Raw genomic sequence first — 20,000 nt, forward strand, 5'->3', positions numbered from 1 at the left:
ATCTGGGAGAGCATCAGCCCCCCTCTCCTTTCACCTGTTGGTTTGTTTATTTTATTTTTCCTACCACGGACTGGGTGACCTTGTTTAGGGCCCCTTCCCCATGTTTGGGGGGAGCAGAGCGGGTCGAGAAACGGGCTGCTAAGGTGTGCAGGTGGAGGCTACACGCCTTCGATGGCCTTTACTCTTCCCATGGGACCTTTCATCCTCCCTCCTTCTCACTCCCCGTCCCCCTTATATCACGTGCCATCAATGACCATGAACTCCTCCCCCTTCCACTCCCCGAAATCCCCCCACCCGCCGCTCCTGCCTGACAAAGCGGTCTTCGTTCTCGTCACCAGAGCAGCTTCGTGACACTTGCTGAGTAGAGTCCTCATCGTCCGAAGGTACAGGAGGAGGCGGCAGAATCTCGTGTTTCCGTGATCGTTACCTTTAAATTCAGGATTACCGGTACAGTAATGGGTTTCAGGGATGAGAGTTAGTGGGTAACCGTCACAGCATATATATATATATATATATATATATATATATATATATATATATGTATGTATGTATATATGTATGTATGTATATATATATGTGTATGTATATATATATATATGTATGTATGTATATATATATATATGTATATATATATATATTTATATATATATATATATTTCTTTTGAGAGAATGATGATGTGGTTTGCTTGTCGCCAGGAATGGATATGATCGATGAGGGCATCGACAGTATTTTGTGTAAAGTATCATGTGTTTATTGCCGAAGTTTGGTGTTCTGGCACAGATTCTCTCTTTCTCTCTCTCTCTCTCTCTCTCTCTCTCTCTCTCTCTGTATGTGTGATGATTGACACACATTGAAATATTTGCAGTTCGGTGCTCAGAGAACGCCGTATTTTGCCATCATGATCTTGCATTATGTGAGCACCTTGCATTGGACATTTTGTGTTCCACTATTGACTCTCTGGAAAGTTGAAACAAAGCTCATTAACTTTGCTGTGAAACTTTTTTTTTCTTACTTTCTTTTTCGAAAAGTCCGTTAGTTTTTGGTTTGAAAGTATGGCTCCGTAACGGTTTTAACGATTTATTTTGGAGAGGGATTCCAGACACCGCTATGTAGACTTATTTTTATTCATTTACTTATCTCTTGATTTAGTTGTTTATTTGTGTATTTATTTATTTGTGTTTAGTTGTTTACATGTTTATTTGTGCATTTATTTACTTATGTGTTTAGTTGTTTACTTGTTTATATGGGTATTTGTTTATTCAAAATTCAGCATTGAGCATTATTATTATTTATGTGCTTATTTAATTGTTTATGTATTTATTTGTTTATTTACTTGTGTGTTTATTTAGTTATTTGTTTGTGTATTTATTTATTTATTTAATCAAAATTCAACATTGAGCGTTAAAAGTGATGCAGTTTCAAATGAAGCTTTTTAGTTCGGGTCTTGCCCTCAGCTGAATAAAATCGCTTGGCGCCAGCCAGAACCAAATGTATGAATGGCTTCAGCGTAGCGAATGGGTCAATTCATTTACGCGGATACAACCGGAAGATATATTAATGTAGTTTCCAAACCCTCAGTCATTGGAAGACAAATATTCCAAATGCACAACAACAAGGGTTGCATTTGCATCGTTGCAGGCTTGGCAGGACCTGCTGCACAGTACGCTCACAGCTGGCAGCAGCTGGGAGGGCCACTCCACGGAGTCACGAACAACAAGTTTGATAGTTGTGGAAATAAAAAGGAAGATTGAAAACGCATATTGCAGGTCCATTTCGTCTGTTGACATCTGGCGTGTCGTCGGGGGAGAGGAGGAGGTGACCCGGGGTGGAAGGGGGAAAGGGGGCTTTTCTGATTTAGGTGTCGCAGTGATGTTTGGTGGTGTTGGGGGGGGGGTTAGGGCTGCGATAACCAGCGCTTCTAGCCTTAAGGCCGCCTCACACTAGGCCAATTGTTGTCAACTGTTGTGAATTTGACTACCTAGAAGAAGAATTCGGTTCCAGTATTGTAGACATTCCTAAGAACATGACAAAAATGTGTCCAATATTCGTATTGTCTTGGATTCTCTTAATATGTCATTCACTTTCTCAATATACGACGCAAATGTATTTTGGCATTTGGAATATCGACAAAGAAAAACATTTAACCGAAGTCGTTTCTACTCAAACTAATTCACAGCAGTTGAAGAGGTGGAGTCACAGAGGAGGAGCTGAAAGGGAGATTCAAAGAGGGGATGAAATATTTAAGAAAATTAAAAGGACACTACAAGAGACCATAAGGCCTACACTAGGCAGTTCCTTGTCCATTACCACCCATCATCCCCATCCATAAAGTTGTCTAATCTTCTCTTAAAGCAATCGATAGTTTCAGCGCTCACTAACTACATGGTTACTAAATCTATATCATTCGTTGACCACTCTTAGTAAACCAGTTCTTGCCTATTTCCTTCTTAAATCTAAATTAGTCTAATATAAGTCTATCACTGCGAGACCTGCCCTGGTGTCTTAATATGGTGACCTTGTCTGCATCACTCTTGTTAAAACCCTTAATTCACTTGAAGACCTCTATGAAATAGTCAGGCGGCAGTCACAGGAAAAGGAAAAGTGACCTCAGGCACGGAAAGGGTTAACTGGGCTCGAAGCTTGGTTATGAAGGCAGTTACGAGCAAGAGCCAAGTCAACCTTTCACAGTTGACACTGCGTGGACTGTTGCCGGGCAAAAGAATGCGGCGCCAAAAGGACGAATTGGCAAAGTTTTAGAATTCGGTTCGATGCAATTTGCATTGTTGTCGGATCCGAATGGGTCTGACCTAACCAAGTTAGGGCTTAACCTAACCAAGTTAGAGTTGGACTAAACCGAACTGATCCGGGTGGAAGGCCAGTTGATTCTGGTGTTCTGAAAAGCAATATATCGATCATTAATTTTGTTTATTTATTAAGTTGAATTATATAACTATTATTTTATTTGTTATCATTATTTTCTTTTCATTAGGAGTACTAGTTTTATTGAAGTAGTTTGATCCCAGAGGGATAGAAGGCACCCTGCCTGGTTGACTGAAATTGTTTGACCACCCCCCCCCCAAAAAAAAAAAAAAAACTAAGCCTTGTTAGGGTTAGTTTGGAAGCGATCAGATCAGTTTTATTCTGTGACATGCTTGCAATATATGTTTCTGCTCATTTATTTGATTATTTGTTTATTTGTCTTTTCGGGCTTGCTATCGTCATGAAAGGTCAACATTTTCACAGTCGTTTTACTGCGACGATTTTTTTCCCCTAAAATCAGACTAGTCATGCATATTTTTGTTACGCTTGACGTCAGGCGATTTTATTAACCTCGGAACAGAAACTCGGGCTGAAGAGGTTCCGTGTCAGAATTCCTTCTTCTCCATCCGCATAAATGTAATGAAATCGATAGCCGGCCACTGGGAAAGGAACAGAGACTCGGGAGGCTTAGTCAAAGGGCTGAGTGCCTCGCGTGGATTATTATTATAATTTATTGTATGTATATTCTTTTTTTCATTCATTTTTATTAATCTTTCTGTTTGTTTTATTTATTACTGCTTATTTTATTTATCTATTTTTTCTATATGTATGTATTTGTTTATTCTTATTTATTATTTTCATATTATTTATTTATTTTATTTATGTTTATTTTTTATTTATTTATTTTTATTATTGTCATTATTATTATTATTATTATTATTTCTATTGCTTTTTTTTTTTTTTTTTTTTTTTTTTTTTTTTTTTTTTTATTTATTTATTATAATTATTTTTTTTACCCACGGGGAGCTAAGATGAGAGGGAAACACTGGGTGGGAGATGGGGGTGGAATGGGTGGGAGTGGGTACGTGCCTTCACTGGCCGCCACCTCCTTTGTAAGGGGGAAGACTTTGGGGGTATAGCCGGATAGATAGAATAATGTTTGATGCCAGTGTTAGTTTCAGAGGGGAATGCCGAGGAGGGGAGGAAGGGTATCCGTAGGGTAACCGGGAAGACCACGATCGAGTTTGGAAGAGGAGGAGGAGGAAGAGAGACGAAGAATAAAGAGGAAGATGAACCACAAAGAACAGCTGGTGGGGAGAAAGAGGGAGGATAGAGGAAGTGGAGGAGGTAAGGAGGAGAGATGAAAATGAGAAACAAATAGGAGGAGGAACCACAAAGACCAGCTGGTGGAGAGGAGTGGGGAGGTAAGAGGACGAAGAGGAGGAGGAAAGAAGACGAAGAGTGGAAAGAAAGAGGAAAGAGGAAGTGGAGGAGGCTGAGGAGAGATGAAGAACAAAGAGGAGGACGAACCACAAAGAGTAGCTGCTGGGGAGGAGGAGGAGGGAGGTAAAAATGAGTGAAGAAAAAGGAAGTGGAGGAGAGATGAAGATGAAAAACAAAGAGGAGGATGAACCACAAAGAGCAGCTGACGGGGAGGAGAAGGAGGGAGGTAAGAGGACGAAGAGGAGGAGGGAGGTAAGAGGACAAGGAGGAGGGAGATAAGAGGACAAGGAGGAGGGAGGTAAGAGGACGAAGAGGAGGAGGGAGGTAAGAGGACAAGGAGGAGGAGGGAGGTAAGAGGACGAAGAGGAGGAGGAGGAGGAGGAACCGGATCAAGATGGCCCCGTAGGACTTTTCCGGAAGTATTCCATCCACAAATTTTAACTCAGATTTTTACTCAAAGTTCCTCTCCATATAATATAGATATATTTTCTCGTCCTTCTTCAATTTTTGTGTGATTGTCGTCCCCAGTGGGGCTCTGGAACTCGCTTCCTCCCCCCTCCCTCCTTGTTCATTTTTAACCTGTCTATAACATGGAGGATTTCGGAAATGGAATTTCAAAATATTTACTTACATTGTTGGGTTCTTGTTATATTTCTCCCGGACTGGTAAATATATAGCCTACACACACACACACACACACACACACACACACACACACACACACACACACACACACACACACACACACACACACACATATATATATATATACATATATATATTGTGTGTGTGTGTGTGTTTATCGAAAATAAGATTGACGATAAAGTCTTCTTTATACTTTAATAGGTTCATGATTTTTTCGTGTATTTTATTACAATTTTTTAAATCTCGGTCAATACCTGTTTACTGTTGATATTTACATAGGACCCCCCAGCCCCACCAAAAACGAAGGTTTAATAACTCTGAGTTTGATCATTAATCTTAATTGATATTTAATAATAAATATGTTTTCTCACGAAGCTCGTCCTAACGAATAGCACGAATGAGATTAGTGGGTGTGGGGGTGTAAGGAGGGGGAGGGTAAAGGGGGAGGGGAGGATATAATGGAGGAGGGGCAGTATAGATTGGATTGAGGGGAAGTGGAGCGTGAGCAACTCATTAGCTGGGGAGGAGAAGGAAGAGGGAGGAGGAGGAGGAACTGGATGAGGGGTTTGAGGGAGAGGGTGGAGGATAAGGAAGAGGGAGGAGGAAGAGGGGCTTGAGGGAGAGGGGGATAGAGAAGGAAGAGGAGGAGGAAGTGGAAAAGGGGCTTGAGGGAGAGCAAGGGTGGAGGAGAAAGTGGAAGAGGGTCTTGAGGGAGAGGGAGGATAGAGAAGGAAGTGGAAAAGGGAACTGAGGGTGAGGGAGGATAGAGGAAAAAAGAGGGAAGAGGGAACTGAGGGAGAGGGAGGACAGAGAAGGAGGAAGTGGAAGAGGGAAGTAAGGGGGAGGGAGGATAGAGGAGAAGGAAGAGGTAGGAGGAAGTGGAATAGGGAACTGAGGGAGAGGGAGGATAGAAGAGAAGGAAGAGGAAGGAAGAAGGGATTGAGGGAGAGAAAGGGTGGAGAAGGAAGAGGGAGGAGGAGGAAGTGGAAGAGTGATGGGGAAGGAGGAGGAGGAAGAGAAATAGTAAAGGAGGAGGAGGTGTAGGAGAAGGACGAGGGAGAAGGAAATGGAAGAGGGGCTTAAGGGAGAGGAAGGGTGGAGGAGAAGGAGGACAAATGCTGAGGAAGGAAGAGGAAGAGAGATAGGGATGGAGGAGGAAGAAGTGAGATGGGGATGGAGGAAGAGGAAGAGAGATTGGGAAGGAGGAGGAGGAGGAAAAGAGGTGGGGAAGGAAGAGAGATGAGGGAGGGGGAGAAGGAGGAAAAGAGATTGGGAAGGAGGACGAGGAAGAGGAACTTGAGGGAGTTGGAAGGAGGAGAAGGAAGAGAAATTTGAAGTAGAGGGGAGGAGAAAGAAAAGGGAGAGGCATTGGGGAGGAGGAGTAGGAAGAGGGACTTGAAGGAGAGGAAATGGGGAGGAGTAGGAGGAGGGAGAGGAACTTGGAGGAGGAAGAGGGACTTGAAGGGGAGGAGTAGGAGAGGAAGAAGAGGGAGAGGAATTGGGAGGAGGAGTAGGAGGAGGAAGAAGAGAATGTAGGAGTTGGGGAGAGGATTTGGAAGAAGGACTTGAGGGAGGAGGAGAAGTGACTTAAAGGAGAGGAAGTAGGGAGGAGTAGGAGGAGAAAAAAGAGGATGTAGGAGTTGAGGGAGCAGATGAGGAGGAGGAAGAGGGACTTGAAAGAGAGGAAATGGGGAGGAGGAGGAAGAGGGAGAGGAACTAGGAAGGAGGAGGAAGAAGAGGATGCATGAGTTGAGCGGGAGGAGGAGGAGGAGGGAAAGGGACTTGAGAGAGGAAGAGGAGCATAAAGATAACCAGGAAGAGAAGACATTATTTGTTATTTTCTCTCTCTCTCTCTCTCTCTCTCTCTCTCTCTCTCTCTCTCTCTCTCTCTCTCTTTCTCTCTCTCTCTCTCTCTCTCTCAGAATCGTCTGGTTTGCTAGAGATCACTTCTTGACCCCCGGGGCCCCCGGGGGGGGGGGTAGGGGAGGGGAAGAGGGGGAGGGGGAGGGCTAGGATTACCTAGAGACGGACAATGTCTTTGGAGACACTTGTCCCCTCAGGGTTAGACCGGCCTTTGGCGCCCCAGGTGGTTTTATTCAGCAGAGGGTAGACCCCCCTTCACCCCACCCCTGTGTTGAAAGGCATTGGTAAGGACCGGGACCCCTGTTTGGGAGATTTCTGCTGTGCCTCAACCCCTTTAAAACGATAGTGATGGTCCTCGCTTGGTATAACTCCGCTGAAGGACGGGGAATTTTGTTCACCTGAGGCGGTGGACCCGAGTCTGAAGGGACCACGGCTGAGATCGGGACCCCTGTAGGAGGTCGTCTACCCATCGGAGGAGGCGACCCAGAAACAAAGAAAGAAAGAGGTCATCGCCCTTCAACTGTTGGTCCTCAAGCGGACCAGAAGGCTCCAAGTGCGTCGCCGTATTGAAGGAGGATCGAAGGTCCTTGACGAGGGGGAGGTGATTGGGGGGGGGGCACTCGGGAGGGAGCTCGGTGGTCCCCGGGATTCCCGGAAGGGACTCGTTTGTCCCGGTCACGTGTGTCGAGAGTTGTGGCCAGAGTATCCATATGGAGGCCAGGGTGAGGAAGGAGGTATGGGGAGGGGATGACCAGATTCAAGTTAATTATGATAAATTTAGCAGTTTAGCATATTTTCCCTAGAAAGGGTACTATATCAATAGGAATATATAACAGAAACTGAACGTGTTTAGAGGAACCGAAGATTTAACATTATTCTTGTCAGTCTAGCATAATTTCAGCTGCTGTGGAGCATATTCCTGCTTCAGAAATCTGGTCACCATAATGGTGGGGAGGTGGAGGAAGGGGAGGAGGTGGATGGGAAGGAAGAGGGAGAGAAAGTTGTGATTGATGTAGTAACCGTTTTCCTCCCGGAAATCTTAAAAAAAAAAAAAAAAAAAAATCTCCTGACGACAGCCAAGGTTTAAGTCCTGAAATAGTGCTAGAGGAATAGTCGAGGTGTGGAGGCGTTTCCTTTGCCTGAATGAAGACGCCTGGCGACAGGTAGGGAGCTTCGGTTGTAGGAGGCAGGGAAGGGTGAAGACCGAAGGGTTTATCTAAAGGGGTTATCAGACTGGGCTAATTTTCCTTCAACCTCCGATTCATCGGCGGAACTGCCCACTTTCAAAAATTGTTTTGCCGTAGAATCGTTATGGCAAACTATTTTATTTATTCAACGGTTTACATAGAGTGCCATATGTTATGCTGGGGGACAATTATTTTCCTCCAGCGTATCAGATTCTTTCCCCAAAGCTGTTGGCTGCAAATCTGCTCCAACAATCTGAGGGAAAATAGCCCAGTGTGATAAGGCATTAAGCTGAATAAAGTCGTCTGATGTAAGGCAGAATGCTATTGTTCAAGGGATCACCAGGGCTTACAGGTAAAGGTTTGGTTATCCATTTAAATGTATATATATATATGTGATTATATATATATATATAAGTGTGTGTGTGTATGCATATTTTATTTTGCCATACGGACTATATATCGTTTAATGTGTTGAAATTTTAGCCACTTGAATTATTCATGGGGCATATTACCAAGAAAATAAATAGATAAGAAAATTTAAATCACAAAAAATGTACAATTTTTGCTGTATGAAAATATTTATCCCAACCAATAATGCTTCAGCGTTGAAGTTTCGGGTGGACTCCACTCTTGATAAAATATCTCTCAAAATGAAAAAGAAAATTAAGAAAATATATTATAAAAAGAAAGAAATGAGAAATAATATCTTACCATCGTTGGCTACTTCCGTTCGTGATGGAACATTAAAGAAAAAGAAAAAAAGTAGAAAGAAACTTCATCTGCCTTCACTGTAGGACCCATCTATCATTGGCCCAATCCTCCATCGCCCAATAATGGAATTTCTCAAACAAATGTATGTTTTTCTTTTGTATTTGTTTTTATATACGAAGAGTGAGTGTCTGTGTTTATTTATACCTGTATTTGTTAAAGTGTATGCGTATTTGTTTATGAGTGCGTTGCGTGTATGTGCATGTGTGTGTATATATGTGTGCGCGCGTATGTGTACGTGTGTTTGTGTATGCATGTGTGTGTATGTGTGTACTCGTACACATAAGTTTCTTAAAACATGTCTTATCGTTTCGCATTCCCATAGGCCCGGCTCCACATCAGAGTTAACATATTTCCGGCATTAATATATAATAAAAGCTCTCTACAGAGAGAAGAAAAAATGAAAAAGTAGGGAAATTATAGCGGAGCGCGTCAAATTAGTCATCAAGGCTTCTAATTATCTCGTCTAATCATTCTCCAAAATAGCTTCGCTGCTGAGAGCCAAAATGAAACTATGGGGCAAAAGATTTTTACCCTCAAAGCTGATATAGGATTAATTGATTTATTTTCAAATCCTTCGCCCTTTGTTTTTTCCTGGAAGGAGTTTACACACACGAGTTAGATCAGAATAAAGGAACTAGAAAAATACAGAAAACTTTTGTTCTTTATACTTGATACAATTAATAATGACTTTACAGAGTATAATCCATTCACATCTCTCCGGCGCAAGATGCCCCGCCCCCTAAATGCACGCTTGTGATTGGTCGAAGGGTTCAGCGCTCCGGAGACATTGTGTCCGTAATTGGTGATTTAGAAAACAGTCGATGAATAGCTACTCGTGTGATTTGCGAAGGGCAGTCGACGCTTGATGACCGGAACATTGTGCACACTGGTCATGTCATGTGTATGTGTTTTATATATAATATATATATATATATATATATATATAATGTGTGTGTGTGTGCGTGATTGATTTGGTTTAACGTCGCGAACTCCCCCTATCAGGAGGGTAAGACGATGTCCCTTATAGAGAACTTTGTAGCTTGGAATTTAATTAACCATAATCTTGGTTCAACTCGCCGGTGGCAAATTTCAAACTCCCCCTTTACCTCGACCACCGCCAAAAGTAGGGACGCCCTAACCTGCTCGGCCAGTGAGTGTGTGTGATGTGTGATCTTAAGTAATTTATTAATATATTTATTAACATGTTGTTATTTTTCATCTATTCCCATCTCATTGTTATTATTCTTTGTTGACAGGTGAGTACCGATGGAGATGGAGCGGATGGGCGCCGTCGGTAAGTGTTGGAGACCAATTTTAGAGAGAGGAGGCATAAGATGGCTCTCTCTCTCTCTCCATCATTTTCCTGTAATTGTTCCAATTCTGATAAGGAAAGTTCGTATTCGATGTTGTACGCTGCTTCTGGATTAACATAGTGTGATTAGAACCTTTATATATATATATGAGAGAGAAAAAAACAACATATATATATATATATATATATGTTGTTTTTTCTCTCTCTAAGAACTGAAGATGGAATGACATGAAGGCCACAACCTTCCTAAATTTAATTTTCGTGGTGGAAGAGTTAGGCGTATAAAGGGAACAAAAAAGAAAAATGAAACAAATTTAAATGTATTTATGAATTTTGGACATAAATGGAAAAAGAGATGTGGCAGTATGACTGCTCCAGCTCTTCGAACGCTGTTCCAGTAAGAGGAGAGAGGTAGAGAGGGAGAGGGGGAGAGAAAGAGAATGAGAGAGGGAGAGAAAGAAAGAGAAGGCGAGAAAGAGAGAATAAGAGAGAGAGAGGAGGAGAGAAAAAGAATGAGGGGGAGAGAAAGAGAGAATAAGAGAGGGAGAGGGATAGAGAGAGTGAGAGGCGAGGAGATAAAGGGAGAGGGAGAGAGGAAGGGTAATGATGAAAAGGGGTAGGATTTTTTTTTTTTTAATTGGACTTGTGCATGACAGTCATCATTAGTGGTGTTGTGATTATCTTTTTTACATTTTCGTGTTTGAGTGTTTTGCACGTTTCCTGTCTCGTATTTGTTTTTACGTGTTTATTTGTGTATTTATATATTTTAATTTTGATGATTTTATTTGACCTTTTTATTTATCTTATTATTTTATTAATTTAATTCCTGTGTATTTATTTTATTTATTTCATTATTAATTAATTTGTTCATTTATTTATTTTTGTTACTACTTTTGTTGCTTCGGAATAGGGAGTTTATGGATGGACAAACTGTTGAATCGGACGGAGATCCCAATGTACTTTGAGCTGATTAAAATCGCCGCCCGGCGATAAGCGAAATTTATGATAGTCTGAATCCCATAAAGACAGTTGGGTGGGGTGGGGGAACACACACACACACACACACACACACACACACGCACGCACGCACACACACACACCTCGTGGCGCAGTGGTTAGAGTTCTCGGCTGCCACTCCGGCGGTCCGGGTTCGCATTCCCCCAGGGCTGAAATAATTTTAGTATTTCTGCGTTGCGGGTTGTTACTCTAACTCTCGTGGACGGGGAGTTGGGTGTGTGTGTGCGTGTAGTGTCACAGCATTACCCATAGATCGGTCATATATGAGCTCTGAACTCTCTTCCGGGAGGGAAATAGCTGTCGATCATGAGTCCAACACGTGATCCAAGACCATTGTGAAACACACATACATACATTAGGTAAATTAGAATATAGTTTCAGTTAGAACTGTATATGGATGTGAGCCTAGGTATGATAAATTTGAGAGTAGGAGACGGGACCCAACGAGCGTTGCTTCTTTCTTGTGTACTACAATTAGGTAAATACAAACACGCACACAAACGCGCGCACACACACACACACACACACACACACACACACACACACACGGGTCGGTGGCGGATTGGTAAAGCACTGGCCTCACAAGCCAGAGAATCGGGGTTCGATTCGCCGGCCGGGCGGAGATAAGTTGGGTTTGTCTCCTTTCACGTGTAACCCCTGTTCACCTAGCAGTGAATAGGTACGGGACGTTAGTCAAGGAGTTGTGACCTTGCTGTCCCGGTGTGTGGTGTGTGAGTGGTCTCAGACCTACCCAGAGATCGGCAAATAATGAGCTCTGTGCTCACTGCCGTAGGGTGGTGTCTGGCTGTCTCGACAGAGACTGAAGCAGATCCGAGGTGAATACACACACACACACACACACTTAGCAGGAGACAAGTGCTGTGTTGCATTGCAAAGCTATTGATTCTTTCCACGACTTCGGCTCGGGTCGGTTCAAGGGGAGGGCCGCTTGTCGCCGGTTGTCCTCCTCCCATTCCTCCTCCCCCTCCCATTCCTCCTCCTCCTCCGTCTCCTCCTCCACCTCCTGTATAGTCTCCACCTCTCCTCTTCCTCCTCCTCCTCCTCCTCCTCCTCCTTCTCCTTCCCCCATTCCTCTTCAGTCTCCACTTTTTCCTTGTACTCTTACTTTTCCTCCTCAATCTGTACCTCCTCCTATTCCTCCTCGACCTCCTCTTTCTCCACCTCTTCCTCCTTTTCCTCTTCCTCCTCCTCCCACTCTTCCCCCACATCTCCCCCACTCCTCCCACTCCTGCTCTTCCTCCTCCCACTCCTGCTCCTCCTCCTCCCGCTCCTGCTCCTCCTCCTCCCACTCCTGGTGCTCCTTCTCCCACTCCTGCTCCTCCTCCTCCTCCCACTCCTGCTGCTCCTCCTCCCACTCCTGCTCCTCCTCCCACCCCCATCCTCCACTTCCCACTCCTCCTTCCACACCTCTTCCTCTCGCTCCTCCACCCCCTCCCGCTTCTCCCTCTTCCCCCTCCCGCTCCTCCACCTCCTCCCATTCCTCCTCCTCCTCTCATTCCTCCTCCTCCCATTCCTCCTCCTCCTCCCATTCCTCCTCCTCCTCCTCCTTCTCCAGCTTCTACACCTCTTCTTCATCACCTCTCCTCCTCCTACATCCTACTTCTCCTGCACCTCCTCTTCTTCCTCCTCTTCTTCTTCCACTTTGTCTTCCCCTCTTTATCTTATTCCTCCCATTCTGCCTCCTCCTCCTCCTCCTCCTCCTCCTCTCCCTTATCCTCCTCTTGCTCGTCCTCCTCCTCCATTTATTTCTCCTCCATCACCCCTTTCTACGCCTCCTCCTCCCTCCCCACCTCTCTGTAGACAACCATAAAGTAAACAACAATGAGAACCTGCGAGGCAGACGTTGGAGAGAATCGTCTCCCCGCTGTTTGTATCCAGATCCCATCAACATCTCTACCTCCGCCTGCAAGTGGAACCTCGAAGGGCTGGCATTTGGTCTGGGCTCGAGAGCTCTGTCGATTTTGACGATCTTCACTCTCGTACCTCTTCATATGAAAGCTGACAATAAGTGACTCCTCTCATTATCCTTCTCCGCCGCCTTCTCCTCCTCCTCCTCCTCCTCCTCATCCTCCTCTTCCTCCCCACCTCCTCTTCCACCTCTTTCTCCTCCTCTTCCTCCACCTCCTCCTTCTGCTCCTACTTCTATTTTCCTTTCACCTCTTCTCCTCCCTATGGTTTCCCTATACTCCTGATTCTCCTCCTCCTCCTCCTCCTCTTCCTCCTCCTCTTCAACATCTTATCATCCCTCTACTCCTCCACCTCTCCTCCTCCCACTGTTCCTCCTCCTCCTCCCCTTCCTGCTCCTCCTCCACATCTTATTATCCCTCTACTCCTCCTCTTCCCCCTTTGTTCCTTCTCTTCCTTCTCCTCTTCCTCCTCTTCCTCCTCTTCCTCCTCTTCCTTCTCCTTCTCCACTTCCCCTTCCTGCTCTTCCTCCACCTGCTATCCCTTTCTTCTTCTTCTTCTTCTTGAGTAGGATTTTTTTATATTAAAGACAAACTACAATTTGACCTTTTAGTTGACTAAGGTGTATTTGTTTCTGTAATGGGCTTGCAGGGTCAATTATGAAAACACATCGGGGAAGTTACATTGCGTAAACATCTTTGAGAGAGAGAGAGAAAAGGCAAGAGAGAGAGAGAGAAAGAGGAGTCCCGGTCGTGTCGCTCGGTAGGCTAATTAGACGACCGGGCGAGTTGTTCGCCGGTTCAGCCCCCCCCCCCCATCCCCCATGGACCGGATATTGCGTCATCCTCGTTTAGATTGTTTATATTGGTTTTTCGTCCTGTCACCCTGTCTTGCATTTTTTTTCATTCGCTCTCTCTTTCCCTTTCTCTTTTTCATTTGCGTCTCAGTCTGTTTATCTCTCTCTACCCTCTCTTTCCCTCTCCTTCCCTCTCCTTCCCTTTACTCTCTCATTCTTCCTGTCACCTTTCCTCTCTCTTTCTCTCCTTTCTTCTTTCCCTCTCTCTCCCTCTCTCTCTCTAAAGGCACGTGTACACTGTAGATTAAAATCTAGCTAGACCTGGCCTTGTCTAGCAAGACAAGGTGTATGTACACTACACTAAAATTTGCTCTCCATAGAGTTTCGATATAGTGGTAGATTAAATGTAGCGAGATTGCTCAAACGTTAGTGTAAACTAAAGTTAGTTTGACGAGGAAGTCTTAGACAGTTGGACCTGAGACTTGTGTGTGGTCAAATGTCACGGTCCAGACACCTGGTTGCTGCAGCTGCGACATTGGTCATTACATCCAGTCATGAAGTGAAAAATGTCGAACTTTTCCGTAGATTTTTTTTTTTTTTTTTTTTTTTTTAGCGCCTCCTCAGGCTCCATGCCCTCTTTTCTCTTTTCCTCATTTCACTGTTCGTTGGGCAACGCAGATTGTGCCAATGTCGAGTGATTTCTGAGGCAGGACTAATTTATGTCTTTGCTATTTATTTTATTGCGTTTGCCTTCTTTAACTTCATTGCGGTACTCCATCAACGACACTTTCCACAACTCTGGGAACCTTTCATATTGCTGTATAAACAGCACTCCCTGATCACTATCCCATTCCGTTTTTTCCGTGGACGTCATTTTAGTCACGTTGTACAGCAATTCTCTATCTAGAGCGACAAAATCTTTCTAAGTCGACGACTAGATCTAGAACAGTCTCAGTAAGTGCTCTCCACCTCGGGTGTCCACTACAACACTATCTAGGATAACTAACGAACAACTCTACCGAAATCAGAGATTAAATCTAGCTGTAGAACTCTCGCTGGTGTTAACGCTATTTAGAAAGCTCAACTTAGAGCAAATCTAGCTAAAATTTCTACAGTGCACACGTAGCTTTACAGCGAGTGGATATACCAAGGCTATTGTGTATGCCTATATGTTTGTGTATATGTCTGTGGTTTTCTATGTAGGTTTTATAATTCACGTATATATTTGTCGTATGTATGTTTTCACATTTCTCCTCTCAACCATTCTCACTACTCTCTCTCTGTCTCTTTCCTCCCTCTCTCCCTGTTTCTCTCATCTCTCTCCTCCCTCTCTCCCTCTCTCCAGCTCTCTTCCTCTCCTTTCTCTCCTCCCTCTCCGTCTCTCCTTCCCCCCCCTCTCTCTCTCTCTCTCTCTCTCTCTCTCTCTCTCTCTCTCTCTCTCTCTCTCTCTCTCTCTCTCAATATCTCTCTCTCTCTTACAGCGAGTAGGTATAGCTAGGTTACTGTATATAACTATACATTTATGTCTGTGCTTTTCTTTATACGTTTTATAATACGCGTATATATTTGCCATATATATGTTTTCACATTCGTACATGAATAATGGTGTAGGCCAACTCGTGTAAGTGTTTTTCACGTACTGTTAGAAAATAGGAAATGTATTTCCTTATATATATATATATATATATGTATATATATATATATATATGTATATATATATATATATATATATATATATATTACACATTTATGCATAAATGACAGTGTATGATGTTTTTGCGTACTTGTATGATTATTGCATAACATATGAGATATATATGGTCAACATGTACCATATATTACTGTATAGCAAGACTAATATTTATATATATATATATATATGTGTGTGTGTGTGTGTGTGTGTACGAATTGGAGAGATTATTATTATGCATCAGTTTGATGATTTTTATTTTATTAATTTTTCATTTATTAGTATTGTACGTATATATATATATATATATATATATATATATATATATATATTTATAATAATTATTATTATCATTATTACTATTATTATTATTATTATTATTATTATTATTATTATTATCATTACTATTATTAATTATCATTATTATTGCAAAAGTAATCCCCAGCTGGGCTGACCCTATTACACATCGTATTAATGAGGTTTCATTTTCATTTCATGGAGTTTGTGACGTCACGAATCCACAAACATAGTTTGCTGCCCACCAATTTTATTAGCTCGTGTTAACGTTATCATGGACGCTATTTATATACCGCGACACGTTTCCCACTCATTAAATCAACTTGAAGAAATTTATTTTAAATGTTTTATCATCGCTGTCCAAGCGTAAGAGAAATGCCCAACTCCAGCGCTAGTGTTCTGTGTATAAAAGTTGTTAAATATATTTTCTCTCTCTCCCTCCCTTTTATTTATATGTATGTGGATATATATATATATATATATATATATATATATATATATATATATATATATATATATATATATATATATATTTGAGAGAGAGAGAGAGAAATTGTAGATTTTTTTCCTGTTGTACCTATAAGAGGGTTCATCTGTCCACCACTTGTAAGCGCCGCCCCTGCTGGCAGTTGCTCTAGGAATGAATTAGCTACACTTAATAGTCCAAGTACTTAAGGCAAAGGTGACGTTTGCATCTACTTAGAGCATTCTGGCGTTTGGTGTTATATTAATCAAACTGTCAGCACGAGTATATATATATATAATATATATATATATATATATATATATATATATATATATATATATATATATATATATATGTACTTGTCGGAAATCTCCTGAAATAAGACTATGAAACCGACTACAAAAGGTGCACTACGGGAAAGCTGATGTCGGGAGACCAAGTGGTGTGTTTTGTACACCCGCGCCCTAGTACAGCTTGTTGCGCCCCCAAGCTCAAGATGGTGTAATGGCGCACGGATTAGGGTTCGAATTACGTAGGCACAGATATGTGTGCGTACACACACACACACACACACGCACAGACACACATGTATATATATATATATATATATATATATAATGTGTGTGTGTGCATACATACATACAATACATACATACACTACGCATATGACCCTTCCCTGTACCCGACCCCAGCGCGACAAGACTTCCTACGCGACACACGACCCAACCCCTCACATGGCCCAGTGGCAGACCAGAAATTGCTGACCATCTCCTGGATTGCCGGCCATTACCTAAATTGCCAACCACAGGCGGTATGACTGCCGTATCCAATTATGCTGCATTACAGGGATTATGCTGTGGCAGGACACACACTACCTGAAGGCATGTTTTGTCTTCGAGGACCCGTAGGGGGCCCAGGGCCGGGGGGGAGGGGGCTGGGATGGTGTCTCCGTCTTGATCTCCTTCGTCTCAGGTTTGTTGCTCGCTCTTTTGGCTGACGCTGATATAATTTTGTTTTGTTTTTATTTATTGATTTTATTTATTTATTTATTTTTAGTTGACGTTCTTAATTGTTTATGTAATATTTGTTTGTTTTTTTCCTACGGTTTTATATACTTGTTCATTTATTTATTAGATTGAATATTCATTAATTCGGTATGTGTGTTACAAAATATGCCCACGAGGTTAGGAATATGCGGGGAATGATTGACCACGAAAGAGAGAGAGATAGCAAATCGACACGAACAGTGTCTGAACCAATCGAGTTCCTCTCCCTCTCTCTCTCTGTCTCACTCACTCACTCACTCTTTCTCTCGCTCTCTCTCTCTCTATCTCCCTATCTTTTTCTCTTTATCTCTCTTTCTCTCTCTCATGCCCTTGCCCTTAACTCGTATAATTATTTGATTCCTCTTTGTTACCTTTCCCTTCTTCTTTCCAGTTGGGCGCACAACTCACGTTGAAAAGCATTGATGATCGTGAGCATAAGGGAGCATATTGATACATATTAATGAAAGCTCTCGGAGCCGAAATTAATTGACTCCGCGGGGGTGAAGTGGGTTTTAATGGGCCAAGTGTGATGACGCCTGATTAGTTGTACACACAGGCGCCCTCCCTTCTTAATGACTATCGCTATAAAGGCTCCATTGTAGCCAGTCTGAACTCGAATCCCAGTTTTGGGATTCGTATCTTGAATGCGATATTGTAGTGGGAGAGAGCGATTCCGCGGCAGGTAACTAATCCCGATTTCACGGGGATTAATTTAGATTAATTCCCGGGATTGCGGATTGGTTACTTGGCGCTCGGGCCTGCCTTGGGGCCACTTGACCCCAACACGTCGTTTTCTTCGGGTTACGCCGATTCCCGGCCCTTTGGGTTCGAGTTACGACGTTTTCTGACTCTGGTATTCGACTTATGACGATACCCTACCCCGCCCCCACTGGAGTTCGAGTTACGACGGCCCCTGACCTTGGTATTCGACTTAAGACGATTCTCGACCCTGGTATTCGACGACTCCGATCCTGGGTTTCGGGTTTCGACTATTTCTGACCCTGTTCTACTATTTTCGACCCTAAGATTCTGGTCACGACAACTCCCGACCCTAAGATTTGATTTACTACAGCTCCCGACCTTGGGATTCGACTTAGGACGGTTCTTGACCCTGAGATTCGACTTAGACGCTCGACTTCGGTGTTCGAGTTACGAGGACTCCCGACGGAAGCAAACCCAGTTCGCTTGTCCAGAGCTACTTTAAGGTCCATGGCCCGCTGCTATGAAATGGTTAGATTTTGTATGTGGATGAATTTTGTCAAGAATATATATATATATATATATATATATATATATATATAATATATATATATAGTGTGTGTGTGTGTGTGTGTGTGTCTGCGTTCATTGTATAAAGAGGTTGTATTAGTTTTGCGGCAATCTGCAGTGAAGGTTATGCATTTGTATATATTCGGACGAAATGCTTCGAAAATAAACGGCAGGAAAAGGTTGACTTTTAGGCGTCAGTATTTTGGTTGTTGGTGGATTTGATGGATCAATTGAATATCACCCACACCCACCCACACCCGCAGCACGAGATCCTTCTCTGTGTTGAATAAAATCACCTGGCGACATAACCGCGTTATCATAGCAAAGGGGTTGGATGTGGTGTCCGTATTCAGAGGAAGGACTTGAGGAAGGTCGTAGGCTCCTCAAAGAAAGACCTAAACGTTTTAAGTCTTAAGGATTGGGAAAGGATCTGTGGAAGGTCGTAAGACCGATAAGGACTCAATTCTAAGGCCTTGAAAAGACTGAGGAAGATCGTTCCAGCTTGTAAATCCGTGAAGGACTTAAAGGTTATAAGTCCTTGAAGAAGTTGAGGAAGGTCCTAAGTCCGTCAAGTAGAAGGGTTAAGTCTACAAGAGACTTCAGGGAGGTTGTAAGGTCATGAAGAACTTGAGGAAGGTTGTAAGGAACTTCGAGGTGAAGAACCTGGTTGTAAGTACGGAAAGGAATTCGGGAAGGTTGTAAGGTCTTGAAGGTCTTCAGGAAGGTTCACGAAGGACTCAAGTTCATGAAGAACTTGACGATATTGAGCCCTCGAAGAAGTTGGAGGAAAGTTGTAAATCCGCGAAGGACTACTCGAGCAAGCTTCTTCTCGAAGTAGGACCTCAAGAAGGTTCATCATGTCGCCCTCGATGCGAAAGGTGGTGAAGCTCAAGTGGCACCCGAGATTAACTGGGGTCATCTGGAGGTCATTCTGGGGTCAGATATGACCGCTTCAGAATGACCGGTCAAGTACTCAAAGAATTTGGGGGGGAGAGGAGGTGGAGGAGGAAGGCAAAGAGGAGGAGGAGGAGGAGGAAAGCAAAGAGGAGGAGGAGGAGGAAGGCGACGAGGAGGAGGTGGTGGAGAAGGAAGGCGACAGTGATGAGGAGATAAAGGAGAAAAGCGTTAAGGTAGTGGAAGATGTAGACGAAGCGAACTAGGAGAACGAAGAAAAGTGGGGAGAAAGAAAGGGAAGATGAGAATGTGGTGGGAGTAAGCGAAGAAGACAAGGAGGCCAAAGAGGAGGAGGAAAATGATGGATAGAAGACAAGGAGGAGAACGATGGAGACGTAGTGGTGTTGGAGGAAGATATGGAGGAGGAGGAAAATGAGATGACGAGGATGAGAAAGATTATGAGGAATGAAAGGGAAAAAAGGAGGAGGAAGAGGAAGACGATGAGAAGGAGGACGAAGTAATGATAGTGAAGGAGAAAGAAAATGATGAAAGGGTGGAAGAAGAAGGCGTAGAGGAGGAGGACGGAGATTATAGAGAGGAGAAAGATGAGGAGGAAG

General features: G+C 43.2%; 2 protein-coding genes across 4 annotated transcripts in view; both read left to right on the forward strand.

Moving 5' to 3' along the window:
• LOC143025326 (BTB/POZ domain-containing protein KCTD20-like) overlaps positions 1-20,000 on the forward strand; it is a 328,555-nt gene that overhangs the window by 13,968 nt on the left and 294,587 nt on the right. The window lies entirely within an intron of this gene.
• Positions 19,748-20,000, forward strand: part of LOC143025328 (uncharacterized) — a 210,325-nt gene continuing 210,072 nt past the window's right edge. The window contains exon 1 of the mRNA XM_076184815.1: positions 19,748-20,000. This exon is cut by the window's right edge and continues 479 nt beyond it. The gene's annotated coding sequence lies outside the window, so the exon portion shown is untranslated.

This window comes from Oratosquilla oratoria, chromosome 5 (genome assembly GCF_046742065.1).
Source record: "Oratosquilla oratoria isolate Oo_2021 chromosome 5, ASM4674206v1, whole genome shotgun sequence".
Classification (NCBI taxonomy): domain Eukaryota; kingdom Metazoa; phylum Arthropoda; class Malacostraca; order Stomatopoda; family Squillidae; genus Oratosquilla; species Oratosquilla oratoria.